The following is a 17,968-nucleotide window of genomic DNA, read 5'->3' on the forward strand; positions in this document are numbered from 1 at the left end:
GGATGCTTTGGCTCCTATGCTGTGTTTTGCTGCATTGTGAGTGTAGAGCACCCACCCCACTCCTACACTGATTCCAGGCAGCATCACTGAGGTGTGTCTTAAGGGCTCGGGGGAACACAGAGTACAAAGTCTTCCTCAGATCTGATTTTAATACCAAGGAATAGAAATTGGCAGCCGAATTGGATTTATTTTTTCTAAAAACAAGTAATGACATTGTGTTTTGAACCGATGAATTCATGTAACCCATAGAGATCCTATTATAGGATCTCTATGATGTTGCCTGGCTCTGTGTGGTATTCCCCATGCTGTCCCTGTGGCCTTTCCTCTAAGTTTCTCCGATCCGTCTTGGGACAAGGCGACGTTTTATTAATTGGTGTTCCTGAGCAGACCGCCTGCTCCACCCCACATGACCGAGCCAAGGGTTTGCTGTAAAATCTCCAAGATGGCTCTAAGTAAATCTCCCATCTTTGAATAGATTAAGAGGGAATTGTTGTGAAGGATGAGAGGAAGAAATATTCTGTTTTATAGACTCACCGGAGATCTCGCACTTTCTCATGCTGTATGAAGTTGTGTGTTTTCTGTTTTCAGCTGTGTTGGATGTGTTCAGCTGAGCGTGGTACATTCTTGTTGTCCTGGACATTCTGTAGTGGCAGCCGGTCTTTGTCATCCCGTGTTAAAAACCCTCATATGGCAGTTTGCTGTTATGTTGCACCTGACGTTTGGTTTGAGCACTTGAGGTAATTCCAGGTTTGTCTCATTTTAATGTCACAGAGAGGGATGCTACAGAACTCACAAACGTCTGCCAAATGGAATGGTCTCTATCTCTAACACTCTCTCTCTCTCATGGATTTGTCTTCTGCTTTTCAATGCCTGGTGTTTGTCAGCTCTGATGTACCTGTTTTGATACCTTTTGAGTAGTCGCCGGCTTACCATCAAACCATGACCACGAGAACCACAGGACAACATGACATGGAACGTAATCACACCAACATTCTAGTACATTCTTGTTGCTTTGCATTGCCATCACTGTGGTGGATACAGTATTTATTTTTCAATGTAGGTCTATAGTGTTGTTGTTTATCACCTACTTGGCTATCTTCACAATAGCTCTTGGAATACAAAATAGCATTGTGGTCTGTTTGAATGAAAATAAATATATTGTAGTTGGCATGAAACACTGAATGATTCTATTGGGAAACAAGCTTTTGATTGTTGGTGTGTCCAGGCTAAGTCCCAAAGCCCTGACACTGGCTGTAAATTGTACCTATAAAACTCAGGCATTACTGAAATGCATTGGCAGCCTCAAGTTGGCCTGGACTGTGGGTTCTACTCAATCTATTCCTGGTAACGGGGAGTTACCAGGGTCAGTTACAGAATAACAATCTTCCGTTTGTCTCTTAACAATTCATATGAATTGCACATTCATTCATGCATGGCCAACAAATATGTAATAAAAAAATTGCAACCAAAAGCCCAGAGTCTGTGTTCAGTAAAGGAGCGGGATGATGGAATCTGTCTGACGACTGACTGACTCAGCAAGACTGACGTGACGATCATTAATGTGATGACTGTTATTTATTGAAAAATGACCTATGTTTAATTGACAATCAATTAAATGAATAATGTAACAACTAACTCATTTAGGGGGTGGGGGGTGGCCTGGCTTATCCTCAAACATTTGCCTAGCCAATGGGTGTCTTTTTTGATCCTCACCAAGGAGAGTCATGACAACTGGTTGTCTGTCTCAGTTAACCACCTCTCCCTCAACAACCTCCCCTCTCCAGAGAAGAACCACAGTGCCTGGAAGAAAAATAATACCCATGAAACATTCATGAGAATCCCATTACCTCCTACATCTTTTCCCTCATCCCTCGGTCTTCCCTTAAACCTCCCGCCTCTCAGAAAGCCCATCTCAATTGATTTCTGGCACATTGACCTTTTGACATGTACCAACACATGTGCAGTGGTCCCTGCAGCAGATGCTTAAACCGGTGTGATTAGAATTATTATTTGGCACGTCCAGTTTTGATTGACGCAACAGTCAGTGTTTTTTTTTCTCACAGAAACAGTTTTACTCAAACACAGTCCTATTATTTGTAAGGAAAACAACAATGAAGGCAATGCGAGCGCCAGCCAGGGGGGAAAGCTTTGCGCTAGACTGTGCAAATGTCTGCATACTTGATCATGGGAAACGCTGGGGAGGTTCTTGGGCTCTCATTGAAGAGAGAAGTTTGTCAGGTACAGTAAAGTCTCAAACACCAATTCTCGGCAACAGTTAAATGGCCTACTTTTATGTGAATCAATGAGGAGGTGGAACACACCTCAATTCAAACTGTTAGAAATTATTTTCTAAGTTATGTTTTCTAATTTACAAGTTGAAATATAGCCTATAGATAAATAGCATGAAGTGTGTCTTGGTTCGAGGGCAGTGTGGGTAACTGTCCTGTTGCGTCACATTTTGGAACAGTGAGAGCATTCTGACATCACAGAATTGGGGGGGGGTTAGAGATATTTGGCACTCACGTGAAAAGGTTAATGCATGTGGTAGAGATTACAATTGTCCAGTGTTTCGAAGCAGGGATGCTGATCTAGGATCAGTTTTGCCTTTTAGTTTAATGAATAAGATGGGATACCAGAGTACTCCTACTCAGAGCCACTTGGTGAATACAGGCCCAGCATAATTAATAATACTGACAAACTATATAGATTACATTTACACTAAAGTCTGTGGCGTGTAGAGGGATGGCAGACCTAAATACTTACACCATCTCAAATATGCCCTAAGCAAGCCATACTCTGGATCTATGAATACTAAGAACTCAATGAAGTCAAGTGTGAGCATTTCTATTTAAAGGTACACTGGGTTAATTTGGCTTTAACACTTCCCTGATTTAGTCTGATATCAAGACACGCAGTTTCAGCATCGGTGAACTGTGTTTTCAGGGTGTATTTCTCCAGGATATGCTTTTTACAATCTACTGTCGCTGTGTCTCAAATATTGTTAACCAATTCTCCTTATAGCGCACTACTTTTGTTGAAGGCCCACAGGGCGCAGTTCAGATGTAGTGCACTAAAGAGGTAATAGGGTGCCATTTGGGATTCAACCTCTGGCTCCAGCTATCTGAGTAACGTATAATGCGTTCTATTTAAGCCTCAAATTCTTTTTGAACACCTATTTGGACGAGGAGGTTCATTATTCCTCCTGAATGACTGACGGAATGGAAACTCAATTCAAATAATTGAAAGTGCAACTACCTGCATTTACTTCTGGGATAATCTAAGGAGGACTTTGTTTTTTTTCTGGCTGAACAATCACATGTGACTAGAAGAACAAAACAGGAAGACCTACAGCGTGTGGTTAGAAATCCATACAGCCAGGGCTGTAAAGAGCAGTACTAACCGAGTAGCCGTCATCTTGTTTTGTGCTCACAGTTTCCGGTGACCAGTGGTTTGCAGTTAATGACAGTGGAGCTGCCTCTCCTTTCCGTGGCCAGCTCAGGAAATGGTGAATTACCCAGCGTTCTATAAATACGTCTTTTTTTTTCTTACTGTAGTGGTGGCCAATTACGTTGGGCTGACTGCTACAGCTTCCTGCTGTATGCGCTAGCCCTGGAATGAAATGCAGTAGTTGACTTGGACAGCATCACTCAACTCCTGTTAAAGGGTTCATTGGTGATTTAGTAATTGCTTTCTCTGTAGGCTAGAGATTTCAACATTTTCGAAGATGAGGAGAAAAGTGGAGACACGCACTACATGACCAAAAGTATGTGGACACCTGCTCGTCGAACATCTCATTCCAAAATCATGGGCATTAATATGGAGTTGGTCCCCCCTTTTGCTGCTACAACGGCCTCCAGTCTTCTAGGAAGAAGATGTTGGAACATTGCATCCATTCAGCCACGATCATTAGTGAAGTCAGCACTGATGTTGGGCGACATAGGTGACTAGAAGTCGGCATTCCACTTAATCCCAAAGGTGTTCGATGGAGTTGAGGTTAGGGCTCTGTGCAAGCCAGTCAAGTTCTTCCACACCGATCTCGACAAACCATTTCTGTATGGACCTCGCTTTGTGCACGGGGGCATTGTCATGCTGGGTCTTGCCCAAAATGTGCCACAAAGTTGGAAGTACAGAATTGTCGAGAATGTCATTGTATGCAGTAGCGTTAAGATTTCCCCTCACATGAACAAAGGGACCTGGCCGAACCGTGAAAAACAGCCCCAGACCATTATTCCTCCTCCACCAAACTTTACAGTTTGCACTATGCATTGGGACAGGTGTTGTTCTCCTGGCATCCGCCAAACCCAGATTCGTTTGTCGGACTGCCAGACAAACGCGTGATTCATCACTCCAGAGAACATGTTTCCACTGCCCCAGAGTCCAATGGCGGCGAGCTTTACACCACTCCAGAAGACGCTTGGCATTGCGCATGGTGATCTCAGGCTTGTGTGCGGCTGCTCGGCCATTAAAACCCATTTCATGAAGCTCCCGATGACAGTTATTGTGCTCACGTTGCTTCCAGAGGCAGTTTGGAATTCTATAGTGAATGTTGCAACCGAGGACAGATTTTTACGCACTACACACAAACACTCAGCGGCCCCGTTCTGTGGGCTTGTGTGGCCTACCACTTCGTGGCTGAGCCGTTGTTGCGCCTAGACATTTCCACAATAACAGCACTTACTGTTGACTGGGGCAGCTCTAGCAGGGAAGAAATTTGACGAACTGACTTGTTGGAATGGTGGCATCCTATGACGGTGCCACGTTGGAAGTCACTGAGCTCTTCAGTAATGACATTCTACTGCCATTGTTTGTCTATGGAGATTGCTTGGCTGTGTGCTTGAAGTTGTCCACCTGTCAGCAAGGGGTGTGGCTGAAATAACTGAAACTTCTGTGTGTGTGTACACACACACACACACACACACACACACACCTCGTCTCTGTTTTATATGTAACCCCCCCCCCCCTTCTCCTCTGAGTGGTCTGAAGCTAATTAGCAAGGCTGGCTGATTAAACGATGACAGGAGATGTCATTGTCTGTGTCATGGTCTTAATAACGACCTTCACCACACACACTCTACACATGCAGTATAATGCCCTAGAGCTTATAGCTCCACTGTCAGGCTCCAGTTTCCTTTACTTCATTTGTTTGTTGCAGTGATTAACAGTGATTAGACTTAACAATTCTCACCAATTGAATATGTTGTTTCTTCCCTCAGCCAGTGCTCTTATTTGCTCGCCAACAATATGTCCTTCTTAATTAAATGATAATTGGTGTGAAACATGTTTATTGTCGTCTAATGAACTGTAACCCCCCCTCCCCCAATCACCTTCTATGTAATGTTATGACAGCGTGACAGTACCAGTCCCCTCACACTGCACAACCACAGCCAGGAATAGACCTAGACTGTATCCCAAATGGGCCCATGTTGCCTACTGCCTATATAGTGCACTACTTTTGACCTGGGCTTTGGTCAAACGTAGGGCAGGGGATAAGGTATCATTTTGGGGGACAGCCTTAGAGACGATAATGTCCTCTCAGCAGCTTTTGATCTCCTGGCTGCCGACCAACATCTCTCATCCTAACCTGAGATCAAGTCCTGCTTCCCTCCGTGGTCTCTCTGGATGGATTCCGATGAGAGCAGAGCCCTGCACATACCTTCCTGGGTTGCAGTACTTGGTGTTACATAATTGAACAGTACAAGGTTTAGGCTGCCCTGTCAAGCACAAATCCCAGCGCGGATCTTTTATTCAAACTGGCAGCGTGTAAACTCCTCCTTGCTGACTTCTGTTGCTCCATCAGGTAGACTGATCATCCATATGTTCTAGATGAGAACGGGGCTCTGGGATGAATTCACAATCAGCCTCTTGGGTTCGGACAGGCACACATGTAAGCGCACACAGAGGGCTCCCGAGTTGATGCCCATTCAACATTTTATTTTCACTAAACCTAACTCTAACTCTAACCCTAAAATAGCCTTTTCCTGGTGGGGACCAGCAAAATGTCCCCACTTGTACAAATTGTCATTGTTTTACTATCCTTGTGAAGACTTTTGGTCCCCACAAGGATAGTAAAAACCCCAAAACATACACATGCATGCTGCAGTCAGTTGGTCTCCCACCACTCCTGTCTAATCACTGTCTGATCTGACTCCCAGTGCTGTCTTTGAAGTGTGTGTAGTAATGAACACTGGTCTGAACACTGACATGGTTTTATACTGCAACTGTTGCGGTCCATTTCAGGGAAAACGTTTGACCCTTTTTGCCAATTTTTGTTGTAAATTCTTCTGGCCGGAGTCCAGATTTGGTTCTGTGTATCCGACATTAGCCTCAATTTAATGTTTGATAATTACTATCAATAATATCAGAAAGTATATTTTTCTAGAGTAAAAAATTTAAAATGGAGGCAAGTGGTATTTTTGTAGGCTCTATTGTAGGTCTTGAGTTGTTGCGTCGACACTAATTGAACCTTTCTTCACAGTGGAACTGTGTTGTCCCAACTAGGAATATAATTAATTCCCCTTTTAGAACTCGAGCCTCCAGTGTTCTTATGAAACTCCTTCACCTTTAGAACCAGAGCTTCCGGTGTCTATATAGAACTCATTCACCTTAACTAGAGCCTCCAGTGTTCTGTTTTGCGTGAACCTATGAGGAGTACAGATGTACGTGGCAGAGAGGTGATGCGTGCTGTGATGTAATCAAACAGCAATCTCAGACAGAGTGGCTTGGAGTGCAAACATTGATTATTCTCTCACTGCTACTGGGGGCATGCCAATCCCTGTGAAGATCATAGAGGGGAGGGTGGCATCTGATGAAATTCCATCTGGTATCTGATGAAATGAGATGCTAGAGATGCTAAAACCTCACTGTTTTGGGGGCTGACTCTGGCCCCGTTGGAGTACTTTAGTAGTGCATCCATCCTCCCAACCTTCAAGTATTCACTGATTTTTGAATTAGCTGGATTGGTGGAAATAACAGGGTGGTAACCTTGCCTCAAGGAAACAAGGAAAGAATGATGCGGTATTGGAACAGGGTCATGGAGAAACTCCTCTGCTCTTTCTGTTGTAGCCTCTGCTGTCCTCTGACACTCTAAGGGCCTCCGGATCCACAAACATCCCTGTTAAGTCAGCTTTCTCTTCCTTCCCACAATCCTTCAGATTTTAGAGCGCTCTGCCAATTTGTTTTGGCAGGAAATCTTTTTGCCGTTGGGGCATTTTCGATCTGTCTCCCTGTCGCTCTCCACCTCAGTCTGAGTTTTGATGGGCCTGCCTGGCTGCAAGGTCTTTTTTCCCTCCCTGTCTCTAATAGAGGGATGGGAAAGCTAGCTGGCGAAGGTCAGCTCTGGGATAAACGCTCAGCAGCCTCAAATTGAACCATTTCTTTCTTTCTTTTTTTCTGATGTTGGCAGCCCCGTCAGCCGGCTGCATCTAATGATGATGGGCTGTAATTTTCAGCTGGAATACTCAATTAGATGCTCAGGTCTGCAGGAGCTTGGAACTCACTGGCTTCACAATGGGAAGGACAGACATTTCTCTGTACAATATTTCGTCTGGGATTTTTTTTCTCCATCAGCGCGAGGTGGATGGATTACCTGGATACATGGAAATGTGGTAGGCTTTCTCCTAACCCCTCAAAAATAACGTCAGGATCAGGGGGATCAGAATGTCATTTCTTTCCGGCCCTGATTATGCCCTTTCCTGACGCTTGACACAGAGGCACTGGGGAGACGTGAGCCGTGATGATGAGTAGGACAAATACGTAATACCCAGTGTGCCAGCATGCAGCACCACGTCTGAATGGGATGACGGCTAAGCCCAGGCTTTCAATAAAGGTCGTCTCACCTGAATGAGGTTTGGGGGGGGGGGGCTCGCCACAAGACTCCACCTGTAGGCAAGTGAGAAGCCTGCTGGATTTAAGAGCACATTGTAGAGGTCATAGTTATTTGTATTCGAAGTTAATGGACTACTAGTCTTTGAGGAATATTTAATATGTGAAGGTCATTTGTTATTGGCAGACGTGGACTGTATCCTTTGGAAAGTTTGCTCAATACAGTTTCACCATACATTCCTTCAGATTGGACTGGTCCTATGCAGCGGGCTCATTCAGAGCAAACGGAAGTGGACAAAGTCCATAAAAGCCATGAGGGCTTCCGTAGAATAGTATTTAAGTCTTGGTTACAGTACATGGTAATATTTAGATGTGGTCTAGTGTGCTTGTCAGCATGCTATTCACACTGGTATGTATTTACTCATCCTCTTGGACACAGTTAGGGAAAACATTTTATGTGTATGGTTACATTTACTGTATTGGATAGGGGCTGAGCTACTTAAATAGAACGTTTTCAAGATAAGTCACTGTGACTATAAGTAATCTCAAGTAATTTATGAAATGTAATATTGTCTACCTGGTGACACACACACACCTCTCTGCCTCTCCACTGATCTATCACTGATATCAGGGAGGAGGAGTGCTGCAGGGTAGAGGATATTTTAACTTGGCCACTCATACCTGCCAGCTCCCCTCCCAGAAAACCCTGCATTGCCTTGGTGACAGCGCAGAGAAGAGACCAGATCAATCAGCCAATCCCCAGATGGGATGTGTCCCAAATAGAGAGCACCGTGTTCCCTATATATAGTGAAATACTTTTAACCAGAGCCCTATATAGTGCAGTATCTAGCCATTTGGGACACACAACCATCTGTCAGCCAGGGCCCCAACCATTCATTATTAATTTGAGAATTACACTGGGGCCTCCTCCAAATGGTGCGGGGCGTTGTGACAAGTTGTGATAGAATATGCAAGGTTCTGCATAATGTAGGATTGAAAAACAGTAGTCAGTACAGTATCAGGAACTAACATTTACACAATATTTCTTCAGTTAGCTGCAGTGCCGGGATAGTGATGTTAGGGGTGACACTTAGTCATGCTGGTGGTGTGTCATAGATGGACTGACTCACGTCTGGCGGGAAGGTTTTTAACAGGATAGACTGTATAGCATAGATGTATTTTTTTAAGGGATCACAATAACTTGATTCCCTCTTCAATCATTCTTTTGTCTGCATGACAAAACCTGGAGAGATTGGGGCACTTAAAGGGAGTTTATCACATTTTGTTTAAAAGGCGTGTTGCCTAAGTGCCACTTTGTTCAGTTATTGTGTGCATTGGGTATAATCTCCCATTTGGAAGTTCTCTATCGGGGGCTCGCCTTGCCTGGGCTGTGACTGGAGAGTGGTGTGGTAACTAATGCAGCCTGGACACAGGCTTAGCTCACCTTTCTGATGTTTGTCCCAGAAATCCAAGGTGCTCTAAGCATAAATGTCCTTTAAGAGAAGAAAGAAGCATTCCCTGGAGAGGTATTCTAATCCTGCACAGAACGAGAAAGTTGGAAAAAAAAAAATGCAAGGCCCAAGGGCCTTGCCGATCATAGTTAATAAATGCAGGATTTACCTGAGGGCCTTGCCGATCATAGTTAATAAATGCAGGATTTACCTGAGGGCCTTGCCGATCATAGTTAATAAATGCAGGATTTACCTGAGGGCCTTGCCGATCATAGTTAATAAATGCAGGATTTACCTGAGGGCCTTGCCGATCATAGTTAATAAATGCAGGATTTACCTGAGGGCCTTGCCGATCATAGTTAATAAATGCAGGATTTACCTGAGGGCCTTGCCGATCATAGTTAATAAATGCAGGATTTACCTGAGGGCCTTGCCGATCATAGTTAATGAAACATTACCCGGCTGATTGTGAACCGTGGAGCTTATTTGGTCTGTAGTCTAAAAGCTGTTTAGAAATGCTGACAAAAAGTGATGCATTGGTGATGGGACCAGCTACAGTGATAACCTCCCCTACAAACAGAACCAAAGACAAACCAGCAGGTTATGGCCGTAAGGAGCAGTTGTACAGTTTGTCTACCCATGCCAAGGCTTGTCTGATTTAATCAGTACTGAAACCTTTAAAGACTCCCTGCCCAGCAGTAGCAGTGCCCTCCTGTCCTGTCAGGTTATTAGACCCACTGCTAGAGGACACTCCCTAATCCGTTAGACAGTTTCAAGTCCAATTGCTCTTCAACAGAATGGGATAACCATTTACTGTACAAATTAGGTTGTTGGGGGGGGGGGGACTGACTAGGTTAGTACACTGACCTATTCTGCTACAGGGGAGAGTGACAGACTGAGGTGTGTGTGTGTGTGTGTGTACATGCCAGTGGCGGTCAATGCTGTTTGATGGAGGACGATTTAGTTTTTTCATGAGCATGGCCTTATTTCTATTACAGATATTGGAGGACTCATTCATATTCCATTCACCCAGTTAAATGTAACAGCGATAGATTTAGGCTACTACATTATACTCAAATTTGTCTCTATATCCATCATGAGGTTGCTACAACCTAGCCAATGAATGAACGTTTACAATGTAGGTGCACACAGGTTGAGAGAGAAATTTGAGATGACAGTGACACATGGACAGACAGTGACACATTCAATACCGCCTTGCACACTCTTGCCTGCATCTAGCTGATAGAGGGTGTAATCATAAGTCCAACAATTGCAAAATAGAGTTTCTATTGGACAAATTCAGGTATGTTTATCCTTGTTTTGTTCCGTTTTAAGAAATGTTATAAACACAATTGGTGGAATGAATACACCCCTGATCACGTGTAAACACAGTTCACTTTCGTAACAGTCACCTTGTATTCCTTCTCGCATCTATGCGCTCTCCTCCTCTGATCTTTTCCCTTCGTCACTTGTGGACTTCAGTGCAAAACACATATGTTGTTTGTGACCAGGCGAGGGAACATTTCCAGGCCAAACCATATAACTGCAAAGTAGCTTAGCTAAAGTAGCGTCATCGTCAACATAGCTAATATAACTAAGGCGTTAGTAAAGTTGCTAAAATCATGCAGTAACGTAAGTGTACAGTCAGTAAGCTGTTTAGCACTTACACCGGCGGGCCCCGGTTGCAATAAATTAGTAAAACGAAAGCTTACCTTGACTTGAAATAGTTTGTGTTGTTGGATAGTCATAGCCAGCAAGCTAACATAGCATCCCTATGATTGGTTGAGTAGGCTAAACTAGCTAGCTGCTTTTGCCAGCTAAGTAAGTGAAAGTGAAAAAAATTACGTCTCTTGCTTCTCAATTTTGGAAAAAATTACTTTCTTCAACTGTCTTTCTCTCTTTGACTCAACTACTCACCACACTTTATACATTGCAGTGCTAGCTAGCTGTATCTTGTGGTTTCAGTACTAGATTCATTCTCTGTTCCTTTGATTGGGTGGTTAACATGTCAGTTCATGCTGCAAGAGCTCTGATAGGTTGGAGCACGTCCTCCGGAAATTTTCATAATTACTGTGTAAGTCTACAGAAGGGGGTGAGAACCATGAGCCTCTTAGGTTTTGTATTGAAGTCGATGTACCCAGAGAAGAACGGAAGCTAGCTGTCCTCCAAGTACAGCATGGTGCTACCCTACAGAGTGCTGTTGAGGCTACTGTAGACCTTCAATGCAAAATAGTATGTTTAAATCAATTATTTGGTTACTTGAATATATTTAGTATAGTTTTATCTAAAAATGATAACTTTTGAAAAATGTTTTACAATTTCTATTTTTATGAAAATCACGGAGGAAGATGCTCCTCCCCTTCCTCCTCTAAAGGAGCCTCTGCTAGTACCTGTGTGTGTGTGTGTGTGTGTGTGTGTGAACCTGCAGCGGTTGTATTATGTAAAGGGAAATGGTTGTTTGGTTGATTATTTATTTCCCCATGTCCTTGTTTTCGCTTCGCTGCAGCTGCTCTGTGAGGCAGATCTCCCAGGTGGATCGTAGCAACGCGTCAACTCTAATAGAGCCTCCCCCAGTCCACTCCCCAGCCATCTGACAGACCCAACAAACATCAAAGGTAGCTACCCCACTCTGCCACTCTTCTCGCTCTCTGTCTCTCTGCCTGCCTGCAAAAATGTTCTATTGAACACATCATTGAGTCTATTAACTGACAGAGGGGCTTTTTTGTAACCTGAGGAATACTGTGTACCTTTTGCTGCTGTCTTGTCTCTTTTTGATATGACTTGCCTTCATTCTGTTGTTATTTCTGATGTTTGAAGTAGGTAGTGTGGTTTTAGATACTTTAAGTTGACAGTAATTGCAATGTGGATTTCGTGCACTTTGAAAGATGTGCTCCTTTTTTTCATCTTGGCTGTAATTACTGGCATCACATGTATTCTCTCTAATTGATTGTGATGTAACCGATATAGAAAATACTTTATCTACATATCAGTGATGCCACACATTCTGGCTAATATGATGAACTAGCTTACTGAAAATACTGTCCAGAGAGAGATGATGTATACAATGTTGGTCTAAACTGGTAAGAGGTAGACCTAGCTGTACCCCGTATGTTGAGAGACGAGCTGCTCTGGGAGCCCACTCCCTCTGTGAAAGCATGAGAATAGACTTATATTGTGTGTGTGGAAATACGAGTAAAAATACCAGTGTGTGTGTGTGTGTGTGTGTGTGACTGTGTCGGTCTCAGGGTTTCCACACAGAGAAGAGCTTCAAAGATAAAAGGTGGAAGAAAATTGATGGTAAACAATTGCTTATTTTCGTAGCTTTTTAAACTTTTCAGCAATGGTTCGCCACACTCCTCGCTAAGCTTTGCTTATCCTGGCATCGCTATACCCACCAGTGGATTATCTTTCACTTTACATTTCCATAGAGGACAGGCGCTTTGAATCACAAATTGGAGGAAGGATACTGAGGATAGGGTGGCTGAGAGTGTTTTTTTTTTGGCTCAATGAGAGAAAAAAACAATCTTCTGTGTGGAAGCCCTGAGACCAAGGCGGTCACACACACAAATCTTGAGTCAAACGAGATTACCTGTTCTGTTACCAAGCTATTTAAAACGTCTGATAGGCTTTTGTTAGTACCGTTGCGTTTTTAATCCCTTTTAGAATATTAGGCATTAGAAGTGACTGTGTTCTTGGAAGCTAATGGCCTGCTGTGTTGCCAGAGCCAATACCTATTAATCGCTAATGCTAGCCTTTCTTCATTCTCACTCCGACTGCCATTTGTGCAGCACGCAACTCATAATGAAGCACTCTTCTCTCTCCATTACCCTTGTTTTTCTATGGAAATGTTCTCCCAGCTCAGAGTGGACGATGAGAGCACAAAATTAAATACTACCCTTTTTTTTATCCAGTCTCAAATGAAAATATTACCCTTCCCCTGTTATTTTGTCCTTTCATACTTTCTCTGTTTTTAGACAAAATGTTGAAAACCCCAACACTGAAGGTATAATGTAAAACTGTCGTGTTTAACCATAACCTCCCTATTTTGGATGGAATTTTCTTCAAGTTTGAGAATAATTCCAGCAATCTTCTGGCCATTCAACATGCTACAAGACTCCTGAAGCCTAAACTGAATTTCTGACATTAGGATTAATCACTACTAGACTCAGTCATTCCCACATAAATGGTTTGACATTTTGGACAATCTGAAAGAAATATCACAATCTGCATCCCAAATGGCACCCTATTTCATACATAGTGCGCTACTTTTACCAGAACACTATGGGCCCTGGTCAAAAGTAGTGCACTATAAAGGGAAGAGGGTGCAATTTGCTATTTAGAATAAGGGCCAGGAATTCAGTGCTTGTTTACATTTCTGAATGATGCCTCCTAATGTCTCCAATTTGGCATCTAATTGTTTGAATGTATTATCCATCAGAGAGCTCAGGTGGGCTGAGGGGCAGGCTGACTCCAACCGCACACGCACAGGATCAGGTGTTTTAGGTAGCCCTTTGTGCCATTGAGACCTCCCTTCTCAGATGGGCATCAGATGGGTTTAGACAAGGAATTAATTTAAGCTGCAATTATAGGCCCTTGAAATGGGGGACTTGACAGTCAGGTTTCCAGCCTATCCCTTTTAGCTCCATCAGGATACCAGGCACTGCTGGTCTCACTCAATTACCCTCAACAACCCTCCCCCACCACTCCCTACACACCAATTCCCCTGCACTCCTTCCTACTCAGCCCACCCCACATCTGGGGTTTGGGGGAGGGGGGGGGGGGGGGTCTCTATAATGCAATATAAAGCTAGGCTCTCTCTTTGTTCCTGGTTGAGTCCTCTCAAAGTGGGTCTTAATTAATTTGCACTGAACGTCTTAATGTATCATTCAAAGCTCTTTTGGAGGAGGCTATAATGCTAATGAGGCAATACTAATCCAACCTTGGTTTAAATTCTGACACTTTTTAAGGAAGTTGGGCTGAGGCTCAAAAGGCAGTAGCAGCAATTTGATTATATTTGTCCTATGCTCTCAAGGCGGAGTTAGGGTGGATGTGGGTGGCTATAGGTGTATTTGAATGCCCAAGGCTGTACACTGAACAGTGAAGGGCCTCGTCAAGATGTTTACTGAAATGACTGTAGCCCTTGTATTGCCATTTGACATTCCCTTCTAAAATTCCAAAAGACCTGGGCCCAGTTGCATAAAACATCTTAACTTAATTTCCCCCTTTTTTTTTTTTTTATTAAGTGAAAAAGTTAACGGTCCCATGAGCTCCTTACGTGCTTCATTCAGTATGGATATCAATGTAAACAGCATTTGTGGAGGATAGTGTTGCTTTCCTCTGCCCTGGTTGCAAAAGGAAAGGCACCATTTGTTATATACTTCCTCCATAATCCCCACAATGCGTATTAAAGTAGTGGACGGGAGGTATGCGCCATATCAGTTAAGGCTGATGGAACAGATCAGAATGTTTAGCATAAAATGTAGATCAACTATTATTTCTTAACATTTTAAGCTTAGTGATGTGCACGCAGCATTAGGCCTCCAAAATGCAATTTGCAACAAAACAGCATTCTAAAATGTGAACCACACATGCGAGGTTTCATGGACATATGGAAATATCCGTTAGAAATTTTGGAAGAGGGAAGATCTAAAGATGCGACAACTATCACGGGTTGCTAATATGACAAGGATAATGCCTTTGGCTGCTAGACAATGAAAGATAGTTAAAAGAAAACCAATAGAACAGGAGAAATTGTACAGTATAAGGAAGTATTTTATAAAATAATTGCCTTGTTTCTATGGTGCCTCATAATTTCTAGACATGCCTCATAATATGAAGTAAAACATCCAGGTTTCAGGAACAGGGAAATATAGCCGTGTTAATGACTGGCATAACTGTCTTCTGGTAGATGGAAAGATGGATTTTTCCCAGACCTCCGTGGTCTCCTGATGAGGTTTAAGCATTGTTCTGGACTTAGAACATCAAACACAGAACATCAAACACAACAAAAAAAATTGTCTGAGAGCAAAAAAAAGAAATCAAAAACCTACATGTGAATTTCTGACTCAGTTGACAGCCTCATTTATCAGTTTCAATAGTGGGCATACTATCGGCCTACTTGCACAGTACAGCTTGGTTTGGCGTGACTGTGAAAGACCAATATGGGATTAATCATTTTAGGTCATTCAGAGTGTACGTCACTGTTTCTCATACCATTTTTTTACACGGGGTGCCTTTCCTTCACCGGGCGCGCCATTTGGGATTTGCAGAATACCCCCTTCTCCAGGCACCACTACACCACTACAGCCAGCCAGAGTGCAACTGGCTGGCTGCATCTCCCCATCTGGACCACCACCACGCTGGAAGTGTGGGCGTGTGATTACATTTATTACCAGGCTATTTTGAGCACAATACAGGCCCAGGTTTGTGCTATTAACACATTCATCCTTTAGGAAAAGCTCCGCACCGGCATAACTGGGACTCGGAGCAAGTGCTGCATTCTGCGTTCCCTCTGTGGTAGAATAGAATATATACTGCTTTTCCCTTTAAGAGTGGTTACCTCATTAGAGCAGTCAAATCTATCACATCCTTTGTGGAATTAAGTTAATTACGTTTTGATCTTTCAGCTTTGAATGTTATGAAAATGAGTTATCCCCTTTCTTCAGGAATGTTATCACCACACAATGTCATGCTTGGCATCCCAGTGTGTTTTGTACTTAGTGGCGTGGATAACAGGGGTGTTGGTTATTGGTGGATGGGGTTAAACATGGGGAGACATTGGAGTGATCTCGTCTCCCTGTCCCTTCAGCCCCAGACCATTAGCAAACATCTGCTGTGTAAAGTCTTAAACCAGCCCTGTGTTTTGAGGGGGGAATTGTTCAAATTCACTGCCTGGGTACTCTGGGCTATTTTCAGTGGCCAGGAGTTAACGGTAATGATAAGCTCTCTGGGCGTAGCTCACATGCCTTCCATATTCCCCTTGTGAATCAGGAGGGGAGCAGCTAGCTAGCGCCCAGGGTCCCTGCCCTGGCTCCCGTCCCCCTCTCCAGCCCCAAGGGAGGGTGAATCACTGGACTTAGCCTGTTCAGGAGTCTATCAACTGTGTCCAATCAACATGGCTCACTATCTGTCACTTTCAGCTGTCTCAAAACGTAGATAAATTGGTTGCCGCTAGGCTAGACAAGTATTATACTATATTTACCATAGACCAGAGCGACTATTTTGATGTTGAAAGCGGTGGCAAACATATCCAGTAAACCCCCACCCCACCTGATCTCTTTGAAAAGGAATAGTCCTGAAAAGTACAGATTAGGATTTGTGATTGTGGGCATAGCCTCAATCAGGCCTCTCATGTTTGTCTGTGTGGAGAAAGAAAACAACAAGGGAAAAGTCCCCGTCAACACCAAACTACCACTGCACCGCCACATCCCCTCACATCGAATCACTCCCTGACCCATCACCGGCTCAACTTCAAGTGACATGAGCTCCTCCATTCCACTTTACTTTGAGTGGTGTCAGACCATTCTCCATTCTGGATAAATAATTGATCAGCCAGAAACAAACATCAAAGGGGATTGTTCGCTTCAAAGGGAATAGGGGTCTCTCTCTCTGACTCTCACCCTCTAGTTCCTATAAGGATAACAGGGAGTTGTTTATATATGTGTGCATATGGACGCGCGCGCACATACATATTGCAATCCAACCTGCTCAGGATTCTCATCAACACATCTGCATCTCCTGCCATGCTAACGCTTTCTCTCTCTCTCCTATTCTCACGCTCGCTCTCCTTTTCTCACGCTCGCTCGCTCTCCTTTTCTCACGCTCGCTCGCTCGCTCGCTCTCCTTTTCTCACGCTCGCTCGCTCGCTCTCCTTTTCTCACGCTCGCTCGCTCGCTCTCCTTTTCTCACGCTCGCTCGCTCGCTCTTCTTTTCTCACGCTCGCTCGCTCGCTCTCCTTTTCTCACGCTCGCTTTCCTTTTCTCACGCTCGCTCTCCTTTTCTCACGCTCGCTCTCCTTTTCTCACGCTCGCTCTCCTTTTCTCACGCTCGCTCGCTCGCTCTCCTTTTCTCACGCTCGCTCGCTCGCTCTCCTTTTCTCACGCTCGCTCGCTCGCTCTCTCTCCTTTTCTCACGCTCGCTCGCTCGCTCTCTCTCCTTTTTTCACGCTCGCTCGCTCTCCTTTTTTCACGCTCGCTCGCGCTCCTTTTTTCACGCTCGCTCGTTCGCTCGCTCTCCTTTTTTCACGCTCGCTCGCTCTCCTTTTTTCACGCTCGCTCGCTCTCCTTTTTTCACGCTCGCTCCCTCCCTCTGCCTCCGGCTCCCTCCCTCTGCTTCCGGCTCGCTCGCTCGCTCCCTCCCTCTGCCTCCGGCTCGCTCGCTCCCTCCCTCCTTCCCTCTGCCTCCGGCTCGCTCGCTCGCTCGCTCCCTCCCTCCCTCCCTCCCTCCCTCCCTCCCTCTGCCTCCGGCTCGCTCGCTCGCTCCCTCCCTCCCTCCCTCCCTCTGCCTCCGGCTCGCTCGCTCGCTCCCTCCCTCCCTCCCTCTGCCTCCGGCTCGCTCGCTCGCTCCCTCCCTCCCTCCCTCCCTCTGCCTCCGGCTCGCTCGCTCGCTCGCTCCCTCCCTCCCTCCCTCCCTCCCTCCCTCCGGCTCGCTCGCTCGCTCCCTCCCTCTGCCTCCGGCTCGCTCCCTCCCTCCCTTTG

The 17,968-nt window shown here is 44.6% G+C and overlaps 1 protein-coding gene across 35 annotated transcripts in view; it reads left to right on the top strand.

The window, feature by feature from the left end:
- The window catches only part of LOC110525852 (splicing regulator ARVCF), a 229,966-nt gene that overhangs the window by 87,001 nt on the left and 124,997 nt on the right, over positions 1-17,968 (top strand). For 30 of the 35 annotated variants that reach the window (XM_090237795.1, XM_090237804.1, XM_090237810.1 and 27 more), the window contains exon 3: positions 11,779-11,887. The exons of the other annotated variants lie outside the window; for them this stretch is intronic. The gene's annotated coding sequence lies outside the window, so the exon portion shown is untranslated. The remainder of the gene's footprint in view (positions 1-11,778; positions 11,888-17,968) is intronic. 35 annotated transcript variants of the gene reach the window in all.

Source organism: Oncorhynchus mykiss, chromosome 6 (genome assembly GCF_057628025.1).
Source record: "Oncorhynchus mykiss isolate SJ-2025 chromosome 6, ASM5762802v1, whole genome shotgun sequence".
NCBI classification, from domain to species: domain Eukaryota; kingdom Metazoa; phylum Chordata; class Actinopteri; order Salmoniformes; family Salmonidae; genus Oncorhynchus; species Oncorhynchus mykiss.